Here is a 6,563-nt window from a genome sequence, read left to right on the forward strand (position 1 = left end):
CAGGTACTACAAAAGGGGCTGGGCTCCTTGCTGCTCCTTAACACCCCTTTCATTAAGACTTAAGAAGCCTTGCCATGGAAGCTGCTTGCCTTGGAACTCACCTTCTTCCTCCTCCTCAGTAACAGTTCCCCAACCCAGAAGCGTACAAAGCGAATTGTGTAGGGAGCCTCCCTAGCTGACGGTCATGGAGTGGAGACCACAGGAGCCTCGCGCCCCAGCCTCTGCATGGCCCTTGGTGAGGGTAGCAGTGGTGTGCCTGCCGGGAGTACATCATTGGGATTCCAGTGGGGTCACACTGTTAGGACAGCGTTGGCAGAAAGGCATTCGGGTTTTCTGGCTCATTCCAATCCCTACTGGCAGAAAGATACGAACTGCAAAGGATGGAATATCTACTGTGAATTAGGTGGGAACCGCTAGGTGACTGGTAAATACTACTGCTTTCTAGTTACTCAGCGACTGTGGTATTGAAGACTTTGCTCCGTTACTTTTTAAGATAAGGAGATAGGGAATCAGTGAGTAACATGCTCAGGTTTGTGTTGAAATTACTAACCAGAGTTTTGTTTGCCTTTAAAATGTTGATCTTTGCCAGACCCTTGGCCAACCTTTTCCACACTAAACACGCAGTGGAGTCTTTCCAGAAATGTAAGTTTTAAAAGGGCTAACAATAAAAGAGGTTCACAACTCAATTTGCTTTTATAGTTCTCATTTATTTTCCAGAAAAAAAAATCACATTTCAATAACAACTTACATATAGAATTCAACTTCTTTTGAAATGGGAACCCTATTTGCAGTAATGCATCATGATCAACAATTGCATATTCAGGATTTTGTGAAATGGGTGATTGGGACACTTACAAAGGAAAAACATTTATAAAAATCCTTATTTACAAAACAGTGATATCCACGTTTTGTCTAACTTATAAGGCATGTGACGTTAAGGTGGTCTCATGATGATCTTCAGTAAGTCAATCCCGCACATTGACATCTTTGTTGACAGCTTTGCCGCGTGGCTGGGAGGAACAGCCTTAGCCTCCTGTGCTGGTTTTCTCCTTAGCAGGGCATACAGGCAGCCACGCTTCCATGACAGACTAAGCAGTCGCCCAATCACAATCAACTTCACTCTGCGATTGGATGTGGAGCGAACAAAGCCCAGGCACCAACTTTTTGACTAAATTTAAAAAGTACCTTGAGTATTTTAATTCACAATCCTTTTTATAAATAGATATGTTGTGAAATTCAATACTCAGCACAAGATCTTAAGAAAATTCCATCTATTTTCACTATATAGGTCATAGGGAAATCTAAACAAAGGCTACCACAAAATCAAAATAAAGGACACAGGATATTTTCTCTGAATTTCATCGCCTTTAGAGACACAGTAAAATTTCTCTGAGATTCCTTCTGTAGTTTCTCCTATTGTTAAAATACAAGTTGAAAATTAATGTTTCACATTGCCTTTTCAGAATGAAAATAAAATTCAACCATTTTATGCATATGAATCTTTTCCTATAGAGCAACACACAACAGTGCTTTTATATTGCGAAACAGTAGTGTTGAAGCAGCTTAAAACTCCAGGTCTGTAAATTACTGCTTGGCCTGTTGTGAAATCCTGCTCACAGATAAGGTTAGTGTATCACCCTACGAACACTTGGATTTTCCAAGAATAGCTACTCAGCAGCAGTTTTACTGTTCCCTTAGAGAGAGAGAGAGAGAATGAATCATGCAGGAGTCAATCTTTTTGATGCATATCCACTTGCCAAAGCAAGAATTCAATACTGACCTGCAAAATCAACACAGCTATAAAAAATTATCATCCTAGCAATTTGTAATGAAAATAAAAAAAAATCTGGCTTTGGATTTGGGGCAGTGATCCCTGCGCTAGTCGTTTGGTGTATTATTTAAAATAGTTTGAAATGATGATGCATGAATAACATTATTTGCTTTACTAGGAAAAAATGGTCACTAAAGTAATATAAAACTGAATGAGTAACATGGAAGTAACATTTGCCTGAGACACTCACTCATGGAGCATTTAAAATAATAGATGGCTTATGATATATCAGGCTGATTCAAAAGCACTGAATAGATCAAAAATTGTACTAAGGTTAGAGAAAGGTAAAGTGCTACTCTTTTCTATATGATAATGGAAAATTTAGGAGTTTCTTAAAGGAACAATGTTAGTTTTGTGTAAAACAACTGATTTGTGAAATAAAGCAAAGCAAAAAACAGGAATCAAAAAACTGAAATGCTCATTAAAACAATGTAGGGGGCTGCAGAATCTGTGCTGAATAGTGCATGGCTCGTCGCTGTAACTTTTTTTATGTACTTTCTAAGATGCTTATGTAAAAATACTGTCACTATTGATCTCTCATAATCCAATTTCTTCAAGTTACCCAATAAAGTATTCTGAAGATTGTTCACGATCATTAAGCCCTCACTATAACAACTTTGGAACATCTCCAACAAATAAGGGTTTGACGGCATAGGTGCAGGCCTTAAAGACAATACTTAAGAGATTGAAATAATTTCACTACTTTAAGTATTTTAGATGATAAGGTTAAATTCATTAAGAGACACTAGTGAAATTTAAGATAGATAATTCATTTGAAATTATAAGAATTCCCTTAAGATTCAAACAAAATTCTAGAAACATCTTTTCAAAGCATCCTCATTATATTATTTACAGTTCTTGAAAGACAAATAAGATAGCCCTCAAACAAAAAAATTTTAAAGTTGTTTTAAGATGTGCTTAGAAAGAAAAAAAAAAACCCTCTTTTCCTGATTAAGTTTCAGTAAAACACAAGCATTTATTATCAGTGTCCAAAGAGTGAGAATTATGGTAGAGAGCCATTTGGGAACTATTGTAATAATGGTTCAAATATATTTCTTTTTTTTTTTTTTTTTTTTTTTAAGTAGCCCAGCAGAGTTTATTTAGAAATACAAACACACACACAGAAAATAAATACATTAAAATCTTACTGAATAGTTCAGTGATAGTTCAGGATCCAATATAGTGTGCAAAAATTCTGGATTTCCCAGTCACTTTGTATAGGAAATGATGTGCTTTGCTATGTAGCATGTAACTTTAGATTCCTGAACACCTCCACTTTGCTTCTTTTTTTTTTTTTTTTTTTTTTTAAATTTTTTATTTATTTTTTATTTTTTTTTAACTTTTATATAATGAATATAAATTTCCAAAGTACGATTTATGGATTACAATGGCTTCCCCCCCATACCGTCCCTCCCACCCACAACCCTCCCCTTTCCCACTCCCTCTCCCCTTCCATTCACATCAAGATTCATTTTCGATTATCTTAATATACAGAAGATCAGCTTAGTATACATTAAGTAAGGCTTTCAACAGTTTGCTCCCACACAGAGACATAAAGTGAAAAATAATAGATGATTTTTTTTTAATGATGATGAAATCAGATCAGACCTATTGTCATGTTTAATCCCAGTGAGAGTCAAGTTGGGAGTTGATAGTTTCTTTTCTTTTCTTTTCTTTTTTTTTTTTTTTTTTTTTTTTTTTTTTTTTTTTACAGAGGATCAGTTTAGTATGCATTAAGTAAAGATTTCAACAGTTTGCACCCCCATAGAAACACAAAGTGAAATATATTATTTGAGTACTCATTATAGCATTAAATCTCAATGCACAGCACATTAAGGACAGAGATCCTACATGAGGAGTAAGTGCACAGTGACTCCTGTTGTTGACTTTACCAATTGACACTCCTGTCTATGGCATCAGTAATCTCCCTATGCTCCAGTCATGAGTTTCCAAGGCTATGGAAGCCCCTTGAGTTCTCCGACTCTTATCTTGTTTAGACAAGGTCATAGTCAAAGTGGAGGTTCTCTCCTCCCTTCAGAGAAAGGTACCTCCTTCTTTGAAGACCTGTTCTTTCCACTGAGATCTCACTCACAGAGATCTTTTGCCAGAGTGTCTTGGATTTCCATGCCTGAAATACTCTCATGGGCTTTTCAGCCAGATCCGAGTGCCTTTAGGGCTGATTCTGAGGCCAGAGTGCTATTTAGGGCATCTGCCATTCTATGAGTCTGCTGAGTATCTCACTTCCCATGTTGGATCACCCTCCCCTTTATTTATTCTATCGGTTAGTGTTAGCAGGTACTAGACTTGCTTATGTGCTCCCTTTGACTCTTAGTCCTTTCATTATGATCAATTGCGAACTGAAATTGATCACTTGGACTAGTGAGATGGCATTGGTACATGCCACCTTGATGGGATTAAATTGGAATCCCCTGGTATTTTTCTAACTCTACCATTTGGGGCAAGTCAGCTTGAGCATGTCCCAAATTATATATCTCTTCCCTCTCTTATTCCTACTCTTATGTTTAACAGGGATCACAATTCAGTTAAATTTCAACACCTAAGAATAACTGTGTATTAATTACAGAATTAAATCAGTCATATTAAGTAGAACAGACAAAAAAACTACTAAGAGGGATAATGTATTAAGTTGTTCATTAACAGTCAGGGCTATGCTGATCAAGTCACCGTTTCCCATAGTGTCCCTTTCACTTCAACAAGTTTCCTTTTTGGTGTTCAGTCAGTTGTCACCGATCAGGGAGAACATATGGTATTTGTCCCTTTGGGACTGGCTTACTTCACTCAGCATGATGTGTTCCAGATTCCTCCATTTTGTTGCAAATGACTGGATTTCGTTGTTTCTTACTGCAGTATAGTATTCTAAAGAGTACATATCCCATAATTTCTTTATCCAGTCTACCGTTGATGGGCATTTAGGTTGGTTCCAGGTCTTAGCTATTGTGAATTGTGCTGCAATAAACATTAGGCTGCAGACCGCTTTTTTGTTTGCCAATTTAAATTCCTTTGGGTAAATTCCAAGGAGTGGGATGGCTGGGTCGAACGGTAGGGTTATCTTCAGGTTTCTGAGGAATCTCCAGACTGATTTCCATAGTGGCTTGACCAGTTTGCATTCCCACCAACAGTGGGTTAGTGTCCCTTTTTCCCCACATCCTCGCCAGCATCTGTTGTTGGTAGATTTCTGAATGTGAGCCATTCTAACCGGGGTGAGGTGGAACCTCATTGTGGTTTTGATTTGCATTTCCCTGATTGCTAATGACCTTGAACATTTTTTCATGTGTCTGTTGGCCATTTGGATTTCCTCTTTTGAAAAATGTCTATTGAGGTCCTTGGCCCATCTCTTAATTGGGTTGTTGGTTTTGTTTTTGTGGAGTTTCTTGATCTCTTTGTAGATTCTGGTTATTAACCCTTTATCTGTTGCATAGTTTGCAAATATTTTTTCCCATTCTGTCGGTTGTCTCTTCACTCTCCTGACTGTTTCTTTTGCAGTACAGAAACTTCTCAATTTGATGCAATCCCAATAGTTAATTTTGGCTTTGACTGCCTGTGCCTCCCGGGTCTTTTCCAGAAACTCTTTGCCTGTGCCAATATCTTGAAGGGTTTCTCCAATGTTCTCTAGTAACTTGATGGTGTCAGGTCGTAGATTTAGGTCTTTAATCCATGTTGAGTGGATTTTTGTGTAAGGTGTAAGGTAGGGGTCTTGCTTCATGCTTCTGCACGTGGAAATCCAATTTTCCCAGCACCATTTATTGAATAGACTGTCCTTGCTCAAGGAATTAGTTTTAGATCCTTGATCAAATATAAGTTGGCTGTAGATGTTTGGGTTGATTTCTGGTATTTCAATTCTGTTCCATTGGTCTATCCTTCTGTTTCTGTACCAGTACCATGCTGTTTTGATTATAACTGCCCTGTAGTATGTCCTGAAATCTGGTATTGTGATGCCTCCGGCTTTGTTTTTGTTGTACAAGATTGCTTTAGCTATTCGAGGTCTCTTGTGCCTCCATATAAATTTCAGCACCAATTTTTCCAGATCTGAGAAGAAGGTCTTCGGTATCTTGATTGGTATTGCATTGAATCTATAAATTGCTTTTGGGAGAATGGACATTTTGATGATATTGATTCTTCCAATCCATGAGCATGGAAGATTTTTCCATTTCTTGGTATCCTCTTCTAGTTCTTTCTTTAAGGTTTTGTAATTTTCATCATAGAGATCTTTGATATCCTTGGTTAAGTTTATTCCAAGGTATTTGATTGTTTTTGTAGCTATTGTGAATGGGATTGATCTTAGAATTTCTTCCTCAGCCATGGCATTGTCTGTGTATACAAAGGCTGTTGATTTTTGTGCATTGATTTTATACCCTGCTACTTTGCCAAACTCTTCTATGAGTTCCAATAGTCTCTTGGTAGAGTTCTTTGGGTCCCCTAAATAAAGAATCATGTCATCTGCAAAGAGGGATAGTTTGAGTTCTTCCTTCCCAATTTGTATCCCTTTAATTTCTTTTTCTTGCCTAATAGCTCTGGCTAGAACCTCCAGAACTATATTGAATAGCAGTGGTGAGAGTGGACATCCCTGTCTGGTCCCAGATCTCAGTGGAAATGCTTCCAACTTTTCCCCATTCAATAGGATGTTGGCTGTGGGTTTTTCATAGATTGCTTTGATTGTATTGAGGAATGTTCCTTCCAAACCCAGTTTGCTTAGAGTTTTCATCATGAACGG

This window comes from Oryctolagus cuniculus, chromosome 7 (genome assembly GCF_051225735.1).
Source record: "Oryctolagus cuniculus isolate XC-2025 breed Fujian yellow rabbit chromosome 7, ASM5122573v1, whole genome shotgun sequence".
Taxonomy (NCBI): Eukaryota; Metazoa; Chordata; class Mammalia; order Lagomorpha; family Leporidae; genus Oryctolagus; species Oryctolagus cuniculus.